Source organism: Dermacentor variabilis, unplaced genomic scaffold (assembly GCF_050947875.1).
Source record: "Dermacentor variabilis isolate Ectoservices unplaced genomic scaffold, ASM5094787v1 scaffold_18, whole genome shotgun sequence".
Lineage (NCBI taxonomy): Eukaryota > Metazoa > Arthropoda > Arachnida > Ixodida > Ixodidae > Dermacentor > Dermacentor variabilis.
The window spans coordinates 2,691,749-2,719,271 of NW_027460346.1; the positions used below are offsets into that span (position 1 = coordinate 2,691,749).

The 27,523-nt window shown below is 44.0% G+C and overlaps 1 long non-coding RNA gene and 1 other non-coding gene across 2 annotated transcripts; both read left to right on the forward strand.

Moving 5' to 3' along the window:
* The first annotated feature begins 5,217 nt into the window (after nucleotides 1–5,217).
* Nucleotides 5,218–9,754, forward strand: LOC142568365 (uncharacterized). The gene is made up of 3 exons (XR_012825419.1): nucleotides 5,218–5,373; nucleotides 6,900–6,941; nucleotides 9,556–9,754. It is a non-coding gene; the product is annotated as an uncharacterized LOC142568365 (long non-coding RNA).
* A 17,189-nt stretch (nucleotides 9,755–26,943) lies between these two features.
* TRNAP-CGG (transfer RNA proline (anticodon CGG)) lies at nucleotides 26,944–27,017 on the forward strand. Its single transcript has one exon. It is a non-coding gene; the product is annotated as a tRNA-Pro (tRNA).
* Nucleotides 27,018–27,523: the final 506 nt, after the last annotated feature.

Consider the following 27,523-nt stretch of genomic DNA (forward strand, 5'->3'; position numbering starts at 1 on the left):
ACTATTACTATTTGTTTGAGGTTTTTATGTTGCCATGCGAAAAGTGCTCTGTTTCTTCTATTGTGTACTCCGGGGAGCTGGGAACTAGTCAAGCTGACTTGTCAGCTTTTTTCCCGCACTCCCTCACTTCATGAGTGAAATAAAGATTATTATTAAAAAAAATGTCAATGCACCTTTCGCATCAAAAGTTTGAGAACTTTATACTCATATAGTTTCGGAATTAAAATCCATGCGCTCCGTAGATTACGCGGCCTCCGCGAGATGCCGAGGCGAGCCCGCTCGGCATCAAAACACCCTTGAAACTTTGTGCTCGGATGGGGCTGCTTGCGTCATGTGACTCCAGGTGCATGGGCGTTGCCACAATATCCAGCCCAAGTTCGCAATGTTCGCGCTGAATTTTTTTTTTTTTTTTTGAGCGTGAAAAAGACCACTCTAGACAAAATCCAGAATGATTTCCGGCGCCAGGGGTTGTTTTGGTCGGCGGTGCATGACAGCAGGAAAAAAATTTTTTTTTGGGGGGGGGGGGGAGGGCTGAAGCCTTATAAGCCCCTCCCTGGCTACGCCCCTGGTTGCCTATCTATATGACGCCCGAGTATGCGCGGGCGAATGAATTTGAGACTGCTTTTAATCTTGCCTTGCTTATCTTTCGCTAGAATAGCAGCTTGGGCTTGTTGGTTTTCCATCCTGCTAGTAACAGCGCAAAATGTAGACAAGAGACGAGACAAGAAGACACCACAAGCGCTGACTTTGACTGACGCTTGTGGTGTCTTCTTGTCTCGTCTCTTGCCTACATTTTGCGCTGTTATTAGCAGGTTGCTTATCTTTGACGTCTGAGGGTGCGCAGGTATATAAACATGAAACGTTTGTTCTGAAATAAAGTAGTTGAGAATGCAGCGAGTGTCGTGTATTCTTGCGTGCCTTCGCCTTGTCCTTGTAAGCGCGCTGCTTCACCAACATCGTATGATGAATAATCACCAACTCACCCAACTTTCCACATTAATGCTATGAGGAAGTTTGCAGGGTAAGCATGACAGGGGTAATTGAACGTCGGTGGTAGAGGCCTTAGTCCTGCAATGGACATAAAATAGGATTGTGGTGCATCTCCCTTACCCACTGCTCCTTCTAGGTTGTTGACATTGCAGACCAAGTCACGGTGGAAATAAGATTCATATCCGTACTTTTTCTGGCTAAAAGTGCTGACGAAATGGCTTTGAACTTATAGAGGCACTCGTACTACAGCCATTGCCGGCTCTTGGGAAATCGTTTGTCGTCGCCAGACACTGGCCTCAGACTGCCGACACAGTGATCTCGCATAGCGCGCCCGTTGCCGAGGCTAGGTTCGTAAGCCCAGCTGTTCCCTCTGCAAATATGGCAATAAAGCAGACAAGTGCAACTGGGCCACTTGTCACTGTTTAGCTGTTGGAGTGGAAAACAATGTATTAGTGCACAAATAATTTTTGACGGCTGTACAGACTTGCCACTGTGGGTCAGTGCAGTGGCGTAGCAACAGGGGGGGCCGGGGGGCCGTGGGCCCCGGGTGCAAGGGGCCAGTGAGGGGGGGGGGTGTCATATACGTCTGAAGACACCCCTCTTTCCCCCGGCTACACCCGGGGAGGGGGGTGACAGAAGACCTACGGGCCCCAGGTGCCAGACGACCTAGCTACGCCACTGGGTCAGTGACTATGGCATTCCACTAGTGAGGTGGCGGATTTGATTCCCAGATGCCACGGCTGCATATACCAGGTGTTTCTACGAAGACTTGAAGTAGTTCTTAAAAATAGCTGTTTTGAAACAAAAGGACGGTTGCTTCGGAGACATGCCGCCAGTGATAGCGATCACGGGCTGACGAATGACACGTGGTGATAAGTTGCTAATTAACAAAAACCTACTAAATAAATTTTCAACATTTAGTTTTAGCGCTCTTCGTAATTGCGAAATTGAAGTGACCTCTCCGTACAAGCTACATCAACTTTTGGATATGGAAAAATGCGATTACTCGCGAAACTCTGGCAGGATGAAATTCGAAGACGTGGGATCGTTCCCCACCTGCGGCAAGTTGTTTTTTCATCGATTTTCATTTCCATTAATTTATCATTTCTTTAATTCAATTAGTACGCGTAAGTACAAGTAATTTCCCCTATGTTGCCCTTGGTGTCTTTATTTGTTGGTGCCTTATGATACGATTAATAAAAATCGGGCTCCTCGGTTAATGCCATTTCTTCTCGTTTATTACATAACAAGGGCCTCGAATGTGGCAATATTGATGCCTTCCTGTAGCACGTGTGGGTTTATTGACCAGTTGCCTTCACCCAAAAAGATTACGTACTCCTGATGCCTGCGGCAGAAAGGATGTTACACATCCGCAGCCAAGGTCTGTGAGCTGTGGCGCTGGCTAACTCTTCCAAGGCTAGTTCTAGTAGTAAAAAAAAAACCCTAAATACCCAATAAAGGGAATGGTTGAACGGCGCCGCGGTAGCTCGGTTGGTGGAGGATCGCACGCGTAACAGGAAGACGTGGGATCGTTCCCCACCTGTGGCAAGTTGTTTTTTCGTCCATTTTCCATTCACTTATTATTTCCTTAATTCATTTAGTAAGTACAGGTAGTTTCCCTTATGTTGCCCTTGGTGTCATTGTTTGTTGGCGTCGTATAATATGGTTAATAAAAATCTGGCCCCTCGGTTAAGCCTATGTCTTCTCGTTTATCCCTATGTACAGCGTCACTGGCAGTGCTGGCAAGGGCACAGATTTCATAAAACAAATGTAAAGAGTACAAATTAGTACGGGAGTGAAATTTTTTCTTTAACCTACACGCTAACACAGTGTGAGTAAGAAAATTCTTAGAAAAACGGATTCTTTTTTCTGTCGTGGGGCTCACACATTCTTATCTGTAAGAAACCGGAGACTATTGATAATTTTTTTTTTACTGTGGGGAGGGGGTATGTTTTCGGGACATGCTTTAGCGAACGCTAAAGAGGAACTTTCCACTAGCTCAATATGGTATAACATTTCTGAACATTAGCAGCCACGACAGAATACCATACGACTTGATTATGCGGATCGGCCTGCACTGTCAATGTCGCGCCCCTATGGCGGGGTTTCACGGGGATACGGGCGGCGGCCTCCCGGTTGTTGTCCCGCGAGTACGTGGTACTTTTTGTAGAAATGCAAAGACTGTAAGAGTGTGATCCCGAGTAGCTGTCGAGGGTATAGTGCCCATGACAACGCTCAGGGAATTTTAAACAACGCTAGTCCAGCGCGACTGAGGCTTCAAACTGGTAAATTATTTGATAGTTTGTTGTACTATTTTCGTTTTGTCTTTTAGGTTGACGTGTATTTCACTGTCAACTGCAATAAACATAGTAAGAAAGTGATCCTGGCCTAATGACTAATGCACCGGGCTGTTGTGTTACACGGCAGAGGTTCGATTCCTGCATCTGCAGCCACGCATTATTTTCTTGTTATTAAAGAGAGGCGAGAAAGGAATCTACCTATACTTACCTACCTAGCCTAACCTACCTACCGCAAAGTGTTAACAATGAGTCAAAAATGCTTTGCACTAAAAATAACCCTACTGGCACAAAATAGCTGCTTTGACGACTCTCTAGTTTCTTTTTTTTTTTAACGCAAAATAGTGTTAAACACACCCCAGGCAGTTGTGCGGTAGGTAGGCGGTAGGTAGTTTCTCATTGTTTCCAGCTTCTTCAATAAAAATGAATTTAACTGTCCAATGGCGGGGTCAAACGTTGGGCCCGAATCGCAACAACCCGTTGCTCTAACCGTTAACTAGGCCACGATCGCACGCATACTTCTCCTGTATTAAGGCGAGCGAGCTCTTTCAGGCGTCTGGCGGTTGCGGCACGTCACATAGCATGAGCGAGAGCCCATGCCACTTTTTATTGGTTTAGACGCGGGAATGAAACGCCCGCGTCACAGTCGATCTTAGTCGACACGCCTTTCGCGTGTCTTAGGTCGCATATCAAGAAGTTGCCTATAATGGCTGGGATACATGGAACGCTTTTACTGCGGCAAGTCTGCGATTTTCCCACGTTCGGCGCGCATTCGATCGACGCCCGGCGTCGAGAAAAACGCCCGTCGCCGCCGACAGGACCCGCCAGATATTCGACGCGCGTCGTCGGACGCTGCCGGAAGCGGCCGGCGAGGGCAGCCAATCGTGGCTCGCTGGCCGACACCTCCGTCACTTCCGTCTTCCTCGCCGACACGTGCTTTTCGCGCGCGGGCTTCTCTGTTCGCGGGCTTGGCACCTTGCGTTGGCGACATGGCCATGACTTCAGAAGGCAGCTCGCGTAGAATTTGACGATAAGCTTATCTGCGCGGTACGTGCAGAAGCGTCCCATATCGTGGGGTAGTGGAAGGGTCGATTATAAAGATAGGCGTTTTTGCGTTTCACCCCCATCGAAATGCAGCCGCCGCGGCCTGCATTAGATCCCAGGCACTCGGGTTAGTAGCGCAACACCTCAGCCACTATGCCACCACGGCAGGTGCGGCGGAGAAAGGAGTGAACATCGTTTTTACAGAGTGCGTTTCACTTAGATGTTACCCGTTAGCGCCCTACAGAACGAAACGAAAAGCTTGGCCGATATGTACGACATGGTGCTCATATTTCACATGGAGGGCAAATTCTTTTCTGTGACCTAAACGGGGTGCTGGCTAATGTGTTGGGAATCTGCTCGGCCACCAAGCACAATCTGCGCTGCTATACGTTCTCGGTGACAAATCGCACAGCGCAGAAGCAAACGCACAAATGTTTAAAGAATGGGACAACTGACCGCCTGCAGTTTGCCATGACGTCAAAATAAGAAGCACAAACAGCGATGTTCCTGTACTTTTCTGGTCAATAGTTGAGTTCGCATGGTTGCGGCACGCATTACTTTTTTTTAAAATTCAAACGGCGAAAACTATGCGCGCACAAATTAGCACGACGTTTGCGACGTTTGAATTTGGCGTTGTTTCCCGCGCATCCCATTAGCTCCAGTCGGTGCACTGCGTTACTGCGCTAAAGAAAGTAGTTCATCAAAGAAGCGAAACAAAAAACTTTCATACACTTGCAAATCGCAACAATTGTTCAGTAATAACATGACATTACAAAATTTGTTATCAAATGGTACAATTTATGATAATAAAAGCGTGTATTTGTATGAGTGTATACATGTATGATTGCGCGTTTGCGCTGTTGATGCTTGGCGCATTACGGCGAGTTCGTGCACGCCGTTTGCTTGAGAGCTTCCTGCGATTTCTGCGTTCTTTGTGTGATTCGCTATGACATCTTTGGAATATTCCTGCGTGTTGCTCCCTTTTTATGGGCTTGTTGCCTCGAAGATCGCCATGATCGCCTCCTACTCGGCGACATCAAGGGTGAGTGAGTGTTTCGAATTCCCCTTGTTCGTCCATTGCGACGCGGTGAACGGAAGCGCGGGAATAATTTCAGCTCTTGTGCTTGTCTTCCGCGCGCCTCTTTTCTAGTTTTCATTCCTAGTACTATCCTTCCGTTGCGAGAATTGGTTGTACAGCACTAGACTTGTGGTATATAACATGGAGTTTTGCGCTGGTTTAACTTTACACTCCGCTTGTGGTGACGTAAAGCAGCTATGTGGTGCCAGCTAAAACAGGGCATGTTGTACGCCATGATTTCCGATACGGTGTTCGAGCACCGATTGAGTTAGCCTTATTAATGAGCGCAAAACAATGCGACGTGAAACCATCCGATCTGTACTGTAATCGAAGATATTTCGTTTGCGCAACGCTAGTACAAGGCGTGTGGGCGAGCTTGTAATCATAACGGGGGGCGGTGGGATCGGCGAAAGTGTATTCTGTTGCGCTGTTCCCTTCAGGATCGAGTGACTCCGCGGTGCTTCAAGGCCACTACCTGACACGCCGCGCGGCCGATGTTCGCGCGATCGGAAAACACAGAGGAGGCTGTCGCGCAATAATAATAAATAATTTCAAGGGTGTGCATGCGATTCTATGCGATACGTGAGATACAATAGGGGTGATGCCACAGAGTGCTGCGAAATCATCGAGTTATACGCCTTGCCAACCGCGTGTGTTTTGTTTTCTACCAGTTCGCGCGCATTCAGCTTTCTTTTTTCATCTCCTCCGTTCGACGCCATCGAGTGCTTCGGCCAAACGGCTTCGCGTAGGCGCTCTTTGCATTCACGGAAAGGCAGATTTCATGGCACACCAGGTCCTACAACATTCAGAATAATGTAATTTCGTGAAATTGCAGCTTTTCGCACTTCAGTAACTGATTGATTTAACAGTTTTAAAATCGGTAAAGGAACGAGATGCCTGGCATGTCTGCCTTGTCGTCCCACTGTGTTTCGAGGCGGCATGTATACGTGATCGGCAACATAAACATCAATAATTAGCATTGTTTCTTGTGACCATAGAAGTAGCCAGTTATGTCGAAAAGCCATTTTTGCTTTGACTCCGAGTACTATAGAGTGAACAGATTGAAAGGGGAGCGCATCGTTGTGAACTAAATGACGACGCTTTGCCAGAAGCTTGGAATAATGCTTTGTCGAAAGAGCAGTTCTGTGAAATTCTTTCTTTGAGAGTAAAGAAAACTTCAGTAGCATCAGGTAGACGGGGAGTAAAAGAATGTAACGCTGCGGTTTTATATGAAGGCGCTGCCTTTAATATGTGGCCATAACAGTTAAGTAGATGCGTGGAAATAATTTTTAAAGTAAGTAGAGGAATGTGAAGTAAATTATTTGACAAGCTCACACTACCATTGGCAAGAGCGGCCACACTTTAGTGTATTCAGTGACTAGTCATTTGTATCCATCCATTCATGTCAGCCTAATGGTCCATGTAGCTTTTTTGATTGTTGCTTTTGCTGCATCGTGGCTTCACGTTTTAATACTGACATCTTTTTTCAGATTCAAAATGAGCTGGGAGACGCCCCACGTAGAACGCTAAAGGTGAATTCTTTGGCCATCCATTCTGTAGCGTCACCATGATCAAATACAGTGATACCGTGAAAATGTATTGCAGAAAGCAGAAAAAAAACAACATTGCTGATGCAACTGCAAGGCATTTGCTCCAGTGATCAATTGGTGCAGAGTGCCTTCATTAGGAGGCATGGTGCCTCTAAGCACTCAGCTGAAAGACTTTGCAACTGCACCGGGACTGGGAGTGAATTTCAGTGTCACTTGTGAATATATTAAACGCAGAATGTGCCTTTTTCAGTGTATATGCCTGATATGAGAGGGGCGTTCAGAAACTTAGTGTGGACATTAGTGGTCTACATGAGTGCACATCTTTCTAGTTTTACCAGAACGAAGGTATTATGACCTATGTCATACAGCAGTGCACTGCTAGAGGTACCAAACCAGAACAGCAGCACCCTTTGAGAAAGTTGGCTGAAGAACGAGCAGTGATCGGGGCTTTCTGCATTTCAAGGGCCAAATTCCAAAAACATTGATGCTGAGCTGGACGGTGTGAAGTGCGGGTAACTACATACTGTAGCCAGCATGGCATGAATCTCCTTGGCATCATGTCTCGTTAAGATACAGAAATTGCACCACTGCTCATAAAGAAATTGGAAATTGGGAGGTTGAGGGGAAGTGGCAGGGCTCCCCTCTGGAGCAGCCAGTGCCAGTGCCCTTTGCTATACTGATAATCCTACCTTAATGAGAACCAGTGATGCATGTTAACCTATTACGCAGCCAAGTGCATTCCTTGTTTTGTATTAAGGGGACACTAATGACACCCTAAATGAATTTAAAATAAAGCATCGTTTTAAATATCTACTTCTGTAAGTTTCTTGGTAGTTGCTTGATTATTAGAGAAAATAAAGCTCAAAGTTCAATTTTCTGAGTATCGCCCCAAAATCTTCATGCTGACACCTCATTGTCACATCATGGATACCAAGTATTTTTTCAAACTTGGGCTGTATTCTGTAAGAGTTCCTGACGCTTTTTATTTTGGGTTTTTGGAATACGATGAAGAACATCTTTATTTGTAAAAAAAAATTGCTACACCTGGACAGCATCAAAATCCATGACGTCACAGCAAGCAGGTGTGGTAACTTCAAGGCAGTACTGCCACCAATCTTTCCTCTTGCTGCTTTTACAGTTTACTCAGCCCCTTCACGGTACGAGTGAATCTCTTGAATTGTAGGAAGGTCATTTACAGATACATCTAAAATAATTTTTCCCTTTAGTGCTTTCACTGTAGTTGCTTAGGGGTGTTGGCACAGGGCCGCTAAGTCACTGGATCAAACAACCGCATTTTGATGGAGGTGAAATAGAAAACTGCCCATGTACTGTGCAGCCTGATTTGGTAAAAATTAATCCAAAGTTCCCCACTATGCCGTGCCTAAACATATTGTCGTTTTGGCACTTAAAACGGCAGAATTTAATTTAATCTTACTTTAGGGCTCCTTTAAGCTGTAGAATTCATGATCTCTACAAAAACTCATGCTCAAGGTATTCTCCATAAAGATTAAATAAACAGTAGATATAAGTGTCTATGTTTATTTTGAATTGTGGTGATACGTGATGACTATTAGAATGGTGGTACAACGAGACAGACAGAATTGTAATACAATGTGTGACGGCACGATGATGCACATCGAGGAAATGACCGAGTCTCCTGGAGGTCCCTGACATCGACATCAACTCACTGTCCACAAACTTCTGAGTTCACTCCGTGATCTTGTGCAGCCTGTGCTTTGCGAGTCGATTAATTTAATCGAGGTGTTCGTTGGCACATACTGTCCTTGCGGCTTATGTACATTGCATACGGTGGTGTGGAATCTCACATATTACTTCTGGAGCACAGCAAGCGAACGTGACGTGTAATGGTAATCTTAGTAATGATCGACAATCACGTCCCTCTTCAAGCTCCTAATGCTGCTTGCCAACACAAGCAGCAGCAGTTGCCCAAGATAGCGTGAAAGAGATTCATTGAAAAGTGGCATATGCCCAGGGTCGCATACCCAGTCACCCAAGCTGTTCCGACAGTTGATTTTGAACTCTTCCCTTAACATAGCAGCCCAATCTCCCCATTAGACCATGGGCTACATATTGACACAAATGGATGGGAAAATAGAGACAAACACGTGAAAATATGAAGTATCCAAGAATGGTAATCACAATAAATTGTACTAGATGTGCATTAGCGCAAGCTCTTGGGCCAGTTGTGCATGATGAACTTGAAAAAGGGAGGTACCAGCAAAACAAAGGACGCACACACACGGAAAAGGCGTTAGACAGGGATGGATGCTGGTCCGTCCCAATGTCCGTCCGTGTCTAATGCCGTTTCCTTGTGTGCATGTCATTTGTGTTTTGCTAGTACTCCCCTTTTTCAAGTACTAGACGTTTGGATACTTTGGTCTATTATTCTTGTTTCTGCTGGATTGTTTTTCTGAGACATGTGACATCCAGACAGCATAAGAAGCTAGTAAGAAGTCAAGTTTAGCATTCTAGATTTGCAACAGGTACTTTTGTCATTTATTTGCAGTAGGGTTGTTGTGTGAATGTGCTTGAAAGGCTTAAAAACTGTTTTGCTAACATTTGCTTAAACATGCAGGTTCACATAGGTTGTAGGAGTGCACATTGAGAAGGTTACCCTGGCACAGCTTACCATGGCCTGCCATGGTGGACCAGGAAAGTTCACAAGGGCCTTGCTTCAGCATGTGTTCACAGAGAAGGAGCTCATGGGCCGGCCATTTGGGCTTTGGAAATAACACCAAGGGGCAAAAGAGGCTCTTGACCCCACCACGGTCAGTGCTGTTATAGGCAAGTACCATATATCCTTTCCGGTTGCATTTTTACATTCACATTTTTTTCTAAAATTATGAACTTACCATTGGCATAACAAACGACTTTCAAGTAGCCTGTGTGTGCAGTTGTGTGCTACAATAGCCTACCATTTGGAATGACTGTTCATATGATTTTAAGTGCCTAATGCCGCCATACTCAAATGCTTCTAAAGTTTAAAAGCTGCCTTCACTGCCGAAAGTTTTTAGCGGCTCCACCACATAAGATGAGCTGCATTTGCGCATTAGCAGTGCTACTTGGCTGTCATTGCAAGGAATAGTTGTCTGTGACGCACGCTCTAAATCTATTGGCATGGAGGGCATGTTTAAGTAACCTTAAAGTGTTATTCTAATGCACGAATTGCGGAGAAGCTATGCTCAAGTGTGGTTACTGCTCAGCTCGAGCAGGAGCACGTTCACCGAATTGCAGAAATCAAAACAGCTCTCCAGGTTCTGAGATGTGAAACTGTAGTTTCACCAATTTTAACAGGCCACATTGAAATAATGTTGCTCCTATCTTGAAGGAGGTCGTTGTGATGCCAGACAGCAGCCTTTCAGCAGAGGGAATCTGAGTGGTGTGGCAATTTTCTTTTGGTTGTTCCAATGAAAGAAACAACAGGGACAGAGTTGCCAGCTTCACTGTCAACAGTAATATGCTTAGTGGACGCTTACTCATTCTAAGCACCTAACCTATGACTCGTATTTATTAACATCCACTTTATCACTTTCTATTCTAAGATATGAAAAAAATATTTATGTGGCTTTTCCCCATATACTTCAATAAATTTAGAATAGGCTCTTGAAGCCTAATGTATAAAGCTTCTTACAGACTATCGAACATGTCCCCTACTCCCATGCTGGAATTGTTAGAATTGTTTCCTGCTTCCTTACTTCACCTACCTGTTAACAGGGTTATTACGAACCAGTGCCAAGTAGATTACGGGCTTAAATTTATCAAAAAGATGAATGGGCTTTTCTGTCACTCTTGTTTAACCCGTTGAGGATCACATTTTGGGGAGAAATATGCCTCTCTAATTTAGGAGTTATATATTTTTTGTGGTGTGCAAATACTCAAAACTTTCGAATTGAATAGTGTCCTATTCAATTTAGTCTTTTAATGGTGACTATTTGTAAATGCGAGTATTATTCTAATATTTCGAAACACCAATAAAACATGAAATTTGAGCCAAAGTACGGTAAATGTTCACCTCCAATAACGTAGTATAGACATAAAACGTAAGAACTTGGAAGAATAGCAGACCAGGCTACGTTACTTAAGTAACTGTACTTTAGAGGCTGTACAGCAATCATTAATGCTTACTGAAGAGCCCTGTGCATGTGAAGAAACATTTTGCTGCTCCATTTGTGCTTTTAATAAACAGCTCTTCATAGCAATGACAGAAACTTGCTAACTTTAAGAATGCTAGGATGTGAACCTCATCTTAAAGTAATTGTGATATCAGCTGTTCATTATTCAGAAGCTATCCAATGTTTGATTTGCATCTGGCATTCGGTTCAGTCTCAAAAATCACTTTTCGTGCATCCTTAATATTTTTATTGCAGATTTAAGTTCTTCAGAGTGACTTTCTGAGAAAATAAAATGGTAAATAATTTTTTAAATAACAATAAAGTGGCAATACCATTTCAGTATTTGCAGTTTTACATGTTTTATTTTTTTATGCAGGATAAAGCAGCATAATTTTTTTGTGTAATGAAACTTACAAAAACTTGTGGCAACACTCCCAAATAACTGCAATGAGAGACACCAAGGAGCTAAGTGAAAAATCAGGTTTGGAGAAACTCCAGGAGCGACAGCACTATAAGAATGTTTTCTAGAAGTCTCAGAAGGTTGCAGCACCTCCAGTGGGATGCTAGGCAGCACTGTTCCGAAAAGGCAAATTTTTTCAAAATGTTCCGTTACAGCCACAGATGTACGGCAGTGAACCCTAAAAGCATTAAAGAAGTCAGTCCTATGGCATATGGCTCTTAAAAGACTGAGCATTTCTTCGTATCTGTCACATTCTGCATTTGTCATGCTAAGGAGCTCGGTGCACAACTACACCGAATCCTCATTATAACAGTCATTCATTTGTTGAGGCAGAAAACATACTTCGCTGTAAGCAGTGTCTTCTTTAATGTAGAAAGTCCTAAGTCATTGTAAGGCGAGATGTACATTCCGATTGCATGTGAACTCAAGAAACCTAACTTCAAATGAAGCTACACTCAATTGTAGTGACATGACAGTATTGTATTTGGAGCATGGAAAAGCACAGTGAAGTGCTGCATATTTTAATTATGAAAGTTACAAGAAATAATTTTAGTTGTCAGTTCAGGTTTATTTATAAACGACATGAATTTTTTTCACCATTTTGTTTCTCAGCAAGCAAAGTTCACATCTTCGACATTGCGGATACAGTCAACGACTGAATTTTCGGACGCCCAAATTTTCGGACATGCCTGATATTTCGGACATCTTCGCGGCACCGCCACGAGCCCCATAGAATCAATGTATAAGGACATCTGAAGTTTCGGACGCTCGAACCCCCCGCCGTCCAATTTTCTGGACTTTTTGACGGACGGAAGGTCTTTTGGCTCCTCGCGCAGCGCCCTTGCGAAGGAAATCCACTTGCAGCCGAAGCATATCACCGCTTTGAACCACAACTAGCCGAATTTAGCCGTCACACACCGATTTGGTCTGGCCACACTGGCTATGTTCATCGCCGCACTCCCGCCTCCGGCAGAGTTTCCGGAGCGGCGCCATTTTGTTTGTTTGTTTGCGCAGGCCACGTTTTGGCTAGCGTGGTGTGTGGTTGTGCTGTTGTGTCAAGTGTGCTCTGCGACGGTAGGCCTAGGTGCTTCGACGCTCGTCAGCGAACTCCACTGTTCGCAACTTGACGATTTCGCTTGCCTTCGATGGCGCCCACTCCGTCTTCGTCGTCCTCGCCGATGGCATCGAAGCGCGGAAAGCAGTACCGTCGGGCGACGTGATCAACGACCTCCGCTCTGCTGGGGTTTCCATACCCACGGAAATAACTTTCAAACAGTTTGTTGACGCTGACAACGAGCGCGACTTCCGCGCAGAACTGACTGACGAGGAAATAGTCCGTCAGGTTGTGGGGGATTCAGATGACTCCGATGTTGAAAATGAGGAGCCAATGCCTGCGCCGCCTACAGCGCCAAGTTGACGCGAGCACTGTTGACTCTTTCATCGGTGTACAGTGCTGACATGACCCTTGCTCAGATCGAGGCGAATATGATCGCATGCAACCGGAACGCCGTCAAAACAACAATCAACAAGTTCTTCAAGCCACTGCAGCAATAACACCGGCTGCCCGACGATGCACATGTGCATAATAAACCGGCAGTCGGCTGCATACAGAGTTTTTGAACGCCTCTTTTTATAGCCACTTCACTGATGCTGTGGCAGGGTTTCGGGAGCCTGTTACTTCGCCCTTTACCTCTAGATCTGAGAAAAAAAGAAAAAGGGTGCGTTTTTTGCATGCATTCATTTTTTCGGACTGCCTGAATTTTCGGACGTTTTTACGTTCCCTAGAGGGTCCGAAAAATCGGTCGTTGGCTGTATTCATAAAGTTATTTTGCTACAGTGTTTTGTTCCTCTTTGCCCTTTCCTGCATTTGACACTTAGTTGAGTCCTGTGCCACTTTGAATAAATTTAAATGGTCATGCCGTAAAGCTGTACCCGTGCAAAGTTGAAATAAAGCAGCACAAATACATAAATCAATTTCGTTATAATGAGGGCATATTGCATGCCATTCTTTTGCATGTTGAAGTTGCTTTTTAAAACTTGTTCTGGCTTGTTGTTTTTGCAGGCTTCACGTGTCACAACTTTCCTGGTACCAACATGCCCTATGTAAAGAACTCTGGCCTCGCTTCTCGCATGGGACCAGCCGCCTCTGAAGAGCCTAAGTTGGACAGCTCAAACCAAAACACAAGTGTTGTGCTTTTGTAACTCTCGACATTTTTATGTTTTATGTTAGTCTTCTGATGGATTTCTCAAATGAGCATACAAATGTAGTGCCTTTCTATGCCTTGACATTTTTATGTTAATTTTATTTATGCTACTATGCTAGTCTCCTGAGAAGCCCACATTAGATTGCTCAATCCAGAATACAAGTGCTGTGCTTTGTTGTAGTTCACTACATTTTTATGTTTTTGATATGGTTCCAGTAGGGATGGTGTTTCCTTATTATATTTTTTAAGTATCATATGTCATTTCATGCCAAACCACCCAATTTGTCAAGAACTGTTCTATTATGGCAAACCATTTCAAGTTTGCTTGATTTTGAGTAGGTAAAATGCGAAAATTTTTGAGAAAATTTGCTTTCATACATACACTTGAGTCATTCCAGGGCAACCAACCAGCGTTTTTTTACCATCACAGATATAGTTGAAGCTCTGAACTCTTGCTCCCCATTTATTTTCTTTTGCAATAATTTTTTTGAATTCTGGCAAAGCTTTATTGTTCTTGCCCAGCTAAGCTAGAAGGCACTGATACACGTTTCTTTTGAAAGGGAAATTGTATGATCCAGATATTCAGATGGTGTTCATGTCAAGAGACTGAAGTGGTGTGACTGCCAAAATTTGTAAAGTTTGAATTTTCTTCAACGTAGGGAAATACAAATGGCACAAAATAAATATAAAATCAGACTGGTTGACTTGGGATAGCTGCTAAATATTTGAAGCCTTGGAGGTTCAGTTAATCAGCTGAAAAAACTAAAGTTCAAATTTTTTGCAAAAAGCTTTGTGTTGAAGGCAAACGAATTTGCTTTGGTGGTTGGCACAAAAGTATGTGTCGCCCATCATTACACAGCCCTACATGTCTGCTATGCATGTGACGAGTAACAAAAAGGTATTATGCTTTAAGTGCGATAAATTATTTTTTACAATGTTCATTTGTGGATCACACATACAACATAAATATAGCATAAATATATGAAGCCATGTCATCTAGCAAGGAAAGATTGTTAATATAATTAGCCACAAGAATTACTCTGCAAACTGACTGCCTTTTTTATCAGTACGAAGGCAGGTGACGTCAAGCGCTTCAGCTGCGCTCTAAACTCGTATTTTTTTAACATGAATGCAAAAACTGGTCGCCAATAGTGTCTGACCACATCAGAATGAACATGGCACATATGACTTTTATAGATGAGCATGTTCCGGCTCTGAAACAGTGGTAGCAAACACCACAAGAATTTGTTCATACTCATGTAGGTTTTCAGTCTTAATTATGAAGGTGTTTTCTACTTGAATCATCATTGGGCTCCAGGGAGCAGGGCACGAATTGTCCTGCTCCCTCTATGTTGCATTGCAAAGCGACATGCCCTTTAACATGCTTTGTATGAACAATATCAGCGCTCTTTCTGGATTTACTGTCTACATAACAGCTGATATTTTTTTTTTGTAAACTGCATGAAACATATCTTTTAGCACTGCAGGATTCCCTCACGTATTTAATACGTATGAGGTCTGTTAGAAAAGTATTTGACCTTTTTTTGCGAACACCTGGTGAATATCAAACAAACGCGCTTTCATCAGCCGCCCTTGAACCTTTGTGCGCATGCACAAATTTTTTCCCGCCTGCCAATAGCGTGAATTGCTGGGACGCAGTGTTTGAATGAGGTAGTACACAGTGCTCTCGTCGATTTTTTATTGCAAGAAAAATGGCGGAGCAACTGGAGCAGTACTACTGCATCAAATTTTGCCAGAAACTGGGCGACAGCCGAGAGGAAACCATTCGGAAGATTCAGACTGCTTTCGGTGACTATGCTATGAGCAGCACACAGATTAAGGAGTGGTGCAACCAGTTTAAAGACGGCCACACATCGGCGGAGAGCGAGCCACGCTCTAGTCGGCCATCAACATGCCGAAATGACCAGGTCATTGCCGAAGTGAACCCCGTGGTGATGCGGGACCGTCGTGTAACTATCGAAGAAATTGCGAAAGAGGTGGGCTTCAGCACATTTTATCCACATTCCATTGTCACTGAAGATTTGGCCATGGAGAGAGTTGCGCCGAAATTCGTTCCCAAGCTGCTCATGGTGGAGCAAAAGCAACTTCGTGTTGAAGTCTCACAGACATGCTGGATTCCGCAAACAGTGACCCCAACTTCATGAACACCATAATCACTGGTGACAAGTCTGGGGTGTATGTTTACGACCTGGAAACCAAATCCCAGTCGTTACAGTGGAAGCATTCCACGTCACCAACCAAAGACCGTTAAGTGTGCAGCAATGTCAAAGTGTTGCTGACTGCTTTCTTTGACTCCCGCAGTGTGGTACACCACGGGTACGCACCACAGGGTCAAACAATCACTAAAGACTACTACAGGGATGTCCTCCATGGCCTATGTGATGCTGTGTGGCGCAAGATACCGAAGTTGTCAACAGGAAATTGGCGCATCCATCACGACAATGCTTTTCTCGCGATTCAGACTTTTTTGGCGAAAAACCTGACTCCTGTAGTTTGACAGGCTCCTTGCTCTCCTGATATGGCTGCCTGCGACTTCTGGCTGTTTCCCAAAATCAAGAGGCCATTGAAAGGAGCGCGATTTCAGACAAGAGAAGACATGGCTGCAACGACAGCTAAGCTAAACTCCATTCGGAGAGAGGCCTTCTTGGAATGCTTCTAACAATGGCAGCACCGCTGGGAGAAGTGGCTGTAGTCCCAAGGAACTACTTTGAGGGTGATTAGGTTTCCATCGCTCCAGTTATGCCAGTTTTTTTTTCTTCAGCCAAAGGTCGGATACTTTTCTAACAGACCTCGTATTGATATCTTATGTGCAATGGCTGTATGGTTTACCTGGCCCACACCAAACACAAGCCTCGTTGCATTAGAGCATGTGTCCCTTGGCAACAAAATGCAGACCCTAACACCGCTTCTCTGTCATCTGTGTTGCAGACGAAGCCAGTTTTGTCGTCTGCATTCCCAACCGGGAAGCTGTGCGCACATCCGAGAAAAGTCGGTGCTGACAAAATTTCAAAAAAGAAATTCTGGCATTTAAAAATAATTCCTTTTTTAACTTCACACATGCATAGCAGACATGTAGAGCTATCCAATAATGTATCACATATTTTTTGGCCAACTACCAAAGCTGTTTTTTCCTTGAACATGAAGCTTCTTGCAAAAGATTAGAATTTGTTCTTTTTTTACAGGCGATCAGCTGAACCTTCAGAGCTTAAAATATTTTTCTGCTATACTGTGTCACCTGGGCTACCATTCTGTATTTAATTTCTGTCCTGTGACACGGATTGCAATTTGACTCACTTTTGCCGGTGCCAAAAGCACTTGAAGTATTCAAATATTTGAAAAATTGGCTATTTTGGCAGTTGCATCACTTCACCGTATTTCCACGCACACCATTTGAAGGCCTCGATCAATACAATGTACATTTGAAAAAGAATGTTGATTGATGTCCTCTTGCTCAGCTGAGCAGGAAAACTAATGTCACCAAAATGCTACAAAATGTCTGGCAAAAATAAATAAAAGTGGGTAACGAGTTTTGAACTCTAGTAAGCATATGGCAATGTTTCAGCTATATGTGGGGTGTCAAAAAAACGCTGGTCGATTCCGCATGGAATTGCACACCTGCAAGTGCATCTGTGCCATTGTCAGAGTTCAGTAAAAACTGCATTTTAGATAACTTTGTAAAAATGGTTTCTTGCTATCTAAAATACATGAGTAAAAATTAATAGGTATAAGTTGGCCTAAATTTAAAATGCAACAAAAAATCTCCGGTAATGGCAATGATGTGCCTTTCATGTTTGCATGAAACCATATCTTTTTCTGAATTCTTTCGTTATTTTTTCTGGCAGTGAATAAAATTGAAATGGAACTCACACAAGGAGTAACATTGTTGTATTCCAGCACACCACTAATAGCTGTTTTTTTATATAAAAATCTGAAGCAGTTAATATGAATAAGTCGCTTGATATGGAATGACCTGTGCAGGAACGTTATCATGGCAGATAACACAACTGGATCATGCAACAGCAATGCAGCATAATAAACTGCTCCCATAAGCATCACTTATTGTGATTGCAATGTTTCAAAAGTACGTAAGGTTTACTGAAATTGGCACACACCATTCAACCAACAAATAAGGATTGTACAGTGATCCATTTTCAGTTTTATAGATTTTTTTTAAGTTGTCTGTGCCAGGTAGCATAATTCTTGTTCTTGAGCCGGATTATTCAGGGGTGGACATTACTAGCACAAGAAATGTAAACATTAAACTGATTCTCATAAATTTATTAATTCACTTATAACATCACGGCACATATTTCAGTTTGCAAATTGCAGCCAGTGAGTTTGAAAGACATATTCACTTGAAATTAATTTCCAGGATGACACCAGTGCTTTTTGTTAAAAAAAGTAATTGCTACAGCAGTGCATTTCTACAGCCAGTTTGATGGCATGTGTCTCGTTACTGGTGTCTGTGTCTGTGTCTAACTAACTGTGTAATTAAACAAAATAAAAAAGCAGTATTTCTTCTTCCAAGCGACGGCAAACCACATTACATTGGCTCTGTCCAATTACGTGTCACTGGCATACCTTTAAATTTTGGCACAAGTTACGTGAGACACTGTGTATACTGCTTCTAATAAAACAATGAATGAATTTCGCTCGTCTGGCCTTTGTCTAGAGATCTTTTTGCGAACTCGTATGCACTGTGTTGTGTAATACTCTCGCCAAAATAACCTATGTCATCAATCTACTCGAACGGGTACACAATCATGCGACTCGATTCACACAGTCTTCATATTCGCATGACATCAACATTTCATGGTTAAAAGCACAATCTAACTTGACAACTGTCGCTTTTCGTCACCTCAACGCCCCGCTCTCTTTACCATAAGGTAAAGCAATGAAGGGGGCTAGTTGGTGAACGTTCATGGCTATATTGCGCTCAGTTTTACAAACACGATATTAAGGAAGGACAGGACGTGGACGGACAAAGCGCAAACTACCAACTGTTTGATACTGTTAAAGAACGCGCTTATATACAAGGAGATATGGTGCGGGGGGGGGAGGGTACATATAAAAAGATATGACAAGGTGACGACATGTGATTATAGTTTGGGGTCAGGGATACATCCTTCACATGCACCCGTTACGTGGAATGCGCTACTTCAGTTGTTTACCAAATCCCACTAGATTGCGGGAAAGTATACATTGGGCAAACTGGACGTTGTCTAAACGATAGGTTACGGGAGCACAAATACACGTGCCAGCTTCTGACAGCACCTAGCAACTTGGCCGCACATTGCAAACAGTGCAAATGCTCCCCGCTAATAGAAAGCACCACATTCATCGGAACATCAAAAACAAAAACGGAGCGAGAAATATGGGAGGCGCTTGCGATAGCTAAAGAAAAAGAGACGTGCGTAATCACTCCGTCCATCGCGCTTATCAAAGCTGAGGTCGAGTTTGCCAGGACGAACGGGTGCATGTGAAGGATGTATGCCTGACCCCAAACTATAATCACATGTCGTCACCTTGTCATATCTTTTTATATGTACCCCCCCCCCCCCCCGCACCATATCTCCTTGTATATAAGCGCGTTCTTTAACAGTATCAAACAGTTGGTAGTTTGCGCTTCGTCCGTCCACGTCCTGTCCTTCCTTAATATCGTGTTTGTAAAACTGAGCGCAATATAGCCATTTACCATAAGGTTTTTTTAAAGGTGGCCGGAATCACCCATCTTGCATCATGCCACCTCAACGCATATCATAGCGCGTCGGCCACCGCTTGCATGTTTGCAAGGCTGGTGCAGCCTTGTGAAATGCCCTTCCTCACATGACGCGGCCAGAACGCAATGACCTTCCATATAATTTTTAGGTGTAGTGCGTGAGGGAGATATAGGTTTGACAAAGATTAAGGGAAACGCGAACATAGCTTCACACCGCAGTTCAGGAGCGTACATTTTTAAACGAACTATAGCCACAGGAGTGGGAATAAGCGTACCTTAAAGAGGATTCAATGCAGTAAATAAATAAAAGATGAGCCCGGAAAACGTGTTTTGAAACCATAATTAGCCACTCTCCATTCGGCAGCTATATATTTGATTTCCCCTGTAAGTAACTTCTCAGTCAGTAGTCGAGAAGAACAGGCAGAATCGTGCTATTTATCACAGCTGATTAAAAAAAAAGGATTACCCTACCTAATACATTGCAGCTCGTATAATTTTGCCGTTAATTATGAAACGGCACTGTAGAGTCGATCAGAACTTGAGCTGTCATTGAAGATTGTTAATCCAATAAAGAAGAAGTAAACACGCCACATTATGCGGTGTACAACAGTGCCCATACAAGTAATGTCGGTGGACTCGGTGACATTCCTTGTTCGACTACTGTTACCGACTTCAAGTCTCCATCTTCCTGTGAACTTCTGTCTTGTTTGGATAACGCAATTTAAGGCACATACAGAGTTGCTTCCCTATTGCGAAAACCAGCATCTTCCAGTGCCTTCCAGTGGGAAACCAACGCGTTTTTTGACGCTGGATCGGACTGGGGACGCTGGCGCTCGCTGGGAGTCACTGGGACACCAGGGAGAACGCTGTATACGAGCTGGCTCACACTGGACGAGACGCTGGTTTCACTGCGATGACGCTGGGGCGCACTGCTTTGTGCTGTATGCACGCGCTGGTTCTCGCTGCAGTTCGCTGGCTCGCACTGCATGGAAACAGAGCTGGTTGCGTTTGTGCCGCACTGGTTACAGTACGCAACGAGGATAGGCGCTGGTGGATATTAAATGCTTTATACAATTTCATCGCTTGATACCAGTCTCGTGTCCTAAATAGCGATATATCTTCGGATCATAAAGGTCTCTTTCGTGTCGCAGCTTGGAATAAATGTGCGTGAGGTGCCCTGTGCATATTTCACGCTGAAGATCACTTTTGTTTTTTTGCATTTTCCCTTTTGACTGGGTGGATAGCTGCATTCCTGAACGAAACCACGCAAACGCAGAGGACGCCTTGTTTTTTAGTAGTTTGCACGTAACAGATGACTACGAGCTGTCGCCGTCGTCGCAGTCGACACGAAACCCAGAAGTTGTTCGGATGCGTTCGTTGGAACCGACCCCGAGTTCGAAGCATACCACTGATTTCTATTATCGCATCGATAACAAAGCTGATGTGATTCGTGCGCTTCCACGTTTCCTAGTGTACTAAAACATAACAGATAAAAGGTTCTGAGGCTGAAATACACACATTTTAGCATTCGCCAGGTACCCGCTTCGACATCGGTCCCTTACACCGAAGCTTTTACGCCTATATCGTATCCGCCGAGTCGGCCCACACGCTATCGGACCGTCTGGACTCAAGAATCAACAACAAGGATAAATCACTCTATATTTCAGCTTTCGCATCGGTGTTTTTAAATGAACTATTTTTTTCGTGTCTGCAGTGTCAGCACAACAAGCGATTAGCGCCGATGTGACGCGTTATAAACATAGGCATATGTGTTGTCGCCGAAGTATACCAGCACTATAGCCTACGCCTCTCTGACGAATATGTGCGCGGCTAGACAGACGTGTCGATTGAAACACTTCATTGAACTAAGGAAACGTTGCATATCCCTTGCACGAAGAACAAGAAATGGCTATCGAAATCGGCAGTAACAGCCCATACAGCGTCCCGGGTCGGCGGTTCATTTAGGACTTTTTTCCAAGTTAAAATACCAATCGCAAACGAAAATCGCCGTTGTGGCACTTCCAGGCACACTACAGAATTCGGACAACTTTTTCTTTCTGATACAGGCGTAAGCTTTAGTTGCGGGCGATAGCGCATCTACCATGTCTGTGCTAGACTCGTCCCTGTGAAACTAAAGCTGCGACTGGACCTTTGCATGACAAATTATCCGCGCAATTCCATGTACTGTCGTGGCGTACCGGTAACGTACCGGGCTTTGGATCTGCAGATGAGATGATCGAATTCTGGTGTAAACATTTATGTTTACTTTATATTTCTTTACTGCACTAAAACGATATCTGTTGCTTTCTGTGTTAAAAAACTATATATACGCTGCCCGGGCACCGCATATTTTACGCGCTTCAGCTCCTTTTTGCACCAGTACCCCGCACCTCCCAGTACGCCGCGCCTACCCAGCAGCCCAGCATCCAGCGCGCGACACTGGGTCTATAATCCGGCGTGGCACTGGACACTTGGATACTGGGTTTTGCAGTAGGGTTGCGAGTGCTTTCGCCTTTCTTCGTTTTTTTTCCACTGAACCCCCATGTAGTAATCAGTGCGACTATAAGAGTAATTTATTAAAATACACATTCGACGGCACGTAACAAAGTTGTCTTTATCCCGCAGTGCGGCTACAAATCAATGCAGCATCGTACTTCTACAGGTGCCTTATAGGAAATCATGTGGAGCTATACGCTACATATTTATTATGACGAAACGTTTATTCAAAACGCATGGCGTTTGGGCCTGCTGTTCGGAAGAGATAGAAATTCATGCCGTGGTAGAAGGCGTGCTTCCGGGAATGCTGTCTGCAATCGGAGCAGCCCCCTGCTCCCCGCCGAAAGTCAAGAGAGGAAGCCCGAATAACCGTCCCCTAGTTCGGCCACCGGTCAAACCCATTCCTCGTATAGCACGCGATCTCGTCCCGCAGAAGGGCATCTTCCGCGTGCCGTACCGTGGTCCCCACACTTCCAGACGGGGTATATTCTTCTCGGTAAGTATATATAAAACGGGCTCTCCGCACTCAGTAAGGACATCGCGGCCAGAACACCAGTCAACCGCAGTGCCTCGTAATTCATACAGTCTCGCTAGAGACTACTGCAGGGTATACAGAAGTTAGACGGCCCGTAACCTGTTACGAAGCTTTCTACAAACTTAAAATGAGCAGAGTGAAAGTTCGGTGTCGTGCCGATGGAAGCTTCTACATTCGCATCCAAGTTCCTTTGCTGGGAACCACAACGATGAAAGTTGTGCAGAAGCTGCTCGTTGTCTGCAAAAAGAATGTTCGTTTGAGCGAAGTTACTTCATTATGTGTGAAATATATTGTGTGTTCGTGCATATATACTTCACTAGTGCTCTACCCTTGCCCTTTTATGTTACCACGTGGAGGCAGTAGATAGTGTAACCACGTGACCCTCCACCCGCCACCTCTTCGATATAAGGGCTCTCCTTTGGAGAACGTTGGAGAAGGAGAATTTTCCTTTGCACGGAGAGGTAGAGAAGTCGCCGTCAGTCTGATTGCTCTATAGCCGGCTATAGTGTGCGCGCGACAGGAGGAGACATGAAGGTAGGCATGAAATTCGACGCTGGGGACAGCAAGTTCAGGCATGAGAACATCATCTACTTCGACGTAATAGTTTTGCGGAGTCCCGCAAGGTGGAGAAAAGTAATTAATAATTGGAAAATGAGACATCCACCCAAACGTAGCTAAGTGCTACAAAGGAAACCCATACGGGTTCCTGGAAAGAAAAGCTTCGCAGTTGAAGAAAAATTCTTCCTGGTCCGGGACTCGAACCCAGGACCATCGAAGATTTTCTTTCAAGGAACCCGTGTGGGTTTCCCTTGTAGCACTTAGCTACGTTTGGGTGGATGTCTCATTTTCCCTTTATTAATTACTTTTCACCACCTTGCGAGATTCCGCAGAACTATTACGGCAAACTCTTGCTTATGCTTTTGAGTTGTTGATAAATTTGACTTCGCCTGCCATATGCTAGCCGCCTGGTTATCTCAGTTGGTAGAGCGGCTGCCCCGGAAATGCGGTGGTCCCGGGTTCGAGTCCCGGACCAGGTCAAACGCATAATGCAAGAAAGAGACCTAGATTTGCTTGCGGTCCAGGAGACTAAGGTTAGCAGAGAGGAAGCGACCGAAGGCTTGGTAGCAAAATTTTCTTTAAGGTACAATGTATGCGTGAGCCATGCGGTGGGAGCATCAGCCACGTGTATATTGTTTGTTAAAAATTCAATTGGCATTGTCATTGAAACGGTTACAAGTTGCTTACAAGGACGTTTTGTTTTGTGCGATCTTTCTTAAGGGGAAGCGAAATTTAGAGTTATTTGTGTCTATGCACCTACAAAGCCGCATGAAAGATGTCTGTTCTTTCGCGAATTGAGTATGTATTTTAACTGTGAGAGGTGCTTGATTGTGTTGGGTGACTACAATTGTGTCCTTAATCAGGAAGATCGTTTAACCACTGCTAGTGTAAATGATGAAAGTGCTGCGTATCTCAAAGAATGCGAGAGCAAATTCTCTTTAAATGATATGGCACAGTTTGCAAGAAGTGGAAGTCGCCAGCACTTCACACACTTTCAAGGCACCAGCCATGCACGACTAGATCGAGTGCATGTGTGTTCGGAGATTGCGCCTTTGTGTCAAAACTACGATGTTGATGCTGTTTCTTTCAGTGATCATTGTTTAGTGACCTTCGAGATCGTGCAAAAGCAAAAAAGGAAACTTGAATGGGAAAGGTGGAAATTGAACGCCAAGCTTATCAAGGATGACATGTTCATAGATAAAACAAAAAAAAGAAATAGAGCAGTTTTTTAATGACACACTACGCAGTGCCGCAGAGAAATGGGAGTTATTTAAACAAAGGGTAAAATTGAACACTATAGAAAGAGGTGGGCATATAAAATATCAAGCTCAAAAACATGAACAAGGTCTGCGGCAGGAGCTCGAAGACTTGGTGCGAATCGAAACAGCTAATCCGGGTTTGGTAACGCAAGAACTGCAAGTCATTAAAAGAAAACTAGAAAGCTTAGAGGAGGATAAATACAGAGGTGCAATTATAAGTGCACGTGCTGAAAAATATCTCGCGGGGGAAGTACCAACAAAGCGAGCTTTGTCAGATGAAAAGGCGTACGCTCGAGGAAATGAAATATTGGAAATAGAATATAATGGTAACATATCCAAAGAACAGAAAGTTATCATGACGGCATTTGAAAGTTACTATAGAGAGTTGTTTGCTTGTCGTGATACAAAGGTGCCGGGCTACGAGGATGACTTTTTGGCAGAAATGCCGACGCTAGGCAAAGAGGAAACTAATTTATTAGAAATGAATATTAGTATCGAAGAGATTGAGAGGGCTATTGAGCAACTAGGCTCGGGCAAATCTCCTGGTCTGGATGGGATTACCGCGACATTTTACAAGGCGTTCAAGACGGATATGGCAACAGCATTGCATGAGGTATTTTCAGAGGCACTCGAGCGGGGGTCTTTACCTCCGTCGTTCAATCGTGCGCACACAGTACTAATCACAAAAGGCAAAGATAGAAATATGTTACTTAAAGTAACAGGATACAGGCCAATCACGTTGACAAATGTAGACTACAAGGTTTTCATGAAAGTTCTTGCAGCAAGGCTGCAGGGAGTTATAGGGAAGTTAGTTGGGCCGCATCATACATGCGGCATCAGGGGTAGGAAAATATTTACAAATATTCATACAGCTAGAAGCATTTTAGAATATTGCGATAGCGCTCTCCTCAAGGTAGCGATGCTGCAAATGGATCTAGCTAAGGCTTTTGACATGGTACCACATAGTGTTCTCTTTTTATTAAATAATTATGTAGGACTTGGTTCCATCATCTGTAAAGGCATCAAAATGGCATATCAAAGCTCAGGTACCAATTTAATTGTGAATGGTGAACTCTCACAACGCATGCAAGTACTCTCTTCCGTTCGACAGGGTTGTCCGTTAAGTCCTTTACTTTTTGCTTTATTTTTGGAGCCGCTCTGTAGAAAAATAGTTAATAGTACAGAAATCAGGGGTTTTAAGATACAGTCCTGTGAAGTACGTGTTCTAGCTTATGCCGATGACGTTGCCCTATTTGCTGCAGATAGGGAGAGTGTTAGCGCATTATTAAGAATTACTGAAAGGTTTTGCGAGAAAAGCGGTAGTAAAATCAATAAGCAAAAGTGCATTGGTCTCTGGCATGGCCATTGGAGTGCCACGCCCGGTGTTTTTGAAAATATCCGGTGGCTCACGACACCTAGCACTTACCTAGGGGTGCCTTTGGATGGGTATCGTGAGAACGAGTCACTCTGGCTCGAAAAAACGGATGAAATGCGTGCGATCGATGGCCGAAGCATGGGGTGGCCGCGAATTGTCAATTTTTGCACGTGCCACCATTTGTAACGTTTTTCTCGCTGCAAAAATTGTGTATCTCCTGCAGGCACTGTATTGTACACGTAAGCACATTAAAAAATTTCACCGAATCTTTGCCACGTTTATCTGGTGTTCTACGTGGGAGCGAACATCAAGGACAAATTTGTTTCGTCGAGTAAAGAAAGGTGGTCTGTCGGTGTGCCACTTGTTTCTTCAACAAGTTGTATCACGTTTCATATTGATAAGGGACGAGAGAGACCCGTTTCTGTGCAGTTTTTTTCAAACCATGTTAGCAGTGTCTATGCCTGATTTTTTTGTTTCTTCAGCCATTGGCCCTCATTACACAATTTCAAGGTTCTTGCGTGAAGTTGTAACGTCCTATCGTTTCCTTAGGGCGAGATTCTCCCTTGAGTACCTCTCCAATGTAAAAAGAAAGCGTCTTATGAAGGATCTCATTGAAAGTGTGTTCCCTGTTCCATTGTATCGGTTAATGTTTCAAGAAGGGCCTGGGCAAGACGTACTTAAAAGGGTTAAAAATATGTGGATACCGGCAAACGTTAAAACATTCTTCTTCAAGCTTCACACGGGAACCTTGCCTGTTAAAACGTGGTTGGAGGAAAGAGGAATTTATGTGCCATGGGGAAGCAGATGCTTTCTGTGCAACAAAGCTGAAACGATCGAACATGTTTTCATCGATTGTAATAATGCCATATTCTTTTGGGATATATTACAGAGAACAATAAAGATAGACCTACCCCTCAATCCACATGGCATTCGTTTTTTACCACCTGAACACGATTTTGAACAGATGGATGTCATCTTTTTACTTCGAATGCACGCAGTCTGGCGTAGTCTGTTGCCATATAGACATTGTGATGTTAAAGGACGAACTGTGTATGAATATTTTGTGGAAATGGTTGCGAAGGTACGTGACGTGTACAAGACGAATGACTGTGATGAAGCTGTGGTGTCAATGCTTGATACTTTGACACATATAAAACGAGTGTGATCTATGATCACAAACTCTTTTGAAGCTTGTAGCCAAGCTGGAAATAAAGAAAAAAAAAAGCCTGGTTAGCTCAGTTGGTAGAGCGGCTGCCCCGGAAATGCGGTGGTCCCGGGTTCGAGTCCCGGACCAGGAAGAATTTTTCTTCAACTGCGAAGCTTTCCTTTCGAGGAACCTTTATGAGTTTCCTTTGTAGCACTTAGCTACGTTTGGGTGTATGTCTCATTTTCCCTTTTTTGATCGCCTACTTCACCGGCTGGCGAAGGTTCACCGGAGGTCGAAGCGATGAACCGACGATGAAACGTTGGACTGAAAGTGAATTTATTGGGACGCGTAGCTGACGCGGGTGCAAGGAAGAACGACGTGGACGGGTGTGCATGAAAGGGCATCTGCGCCGTTAATATTATTACTGCGGAATAATTTCAAAAACACAACCCGTCCTTTACTCACTTTTAATATACATAAATGACAGTCTTGCCGCGCCCGGTATGTATTAAACGCTGATGCATAACTGAAGTCTACAACGCGCGATTATTTGATGCACCGAGAGAGTTATTCGTGAAATGACTTCCAAAGTGGCGCACTTACTGCTTCGTTGACCAACGAACAAATAAATTGACTGTGCGGGTTGAATTATTTGTT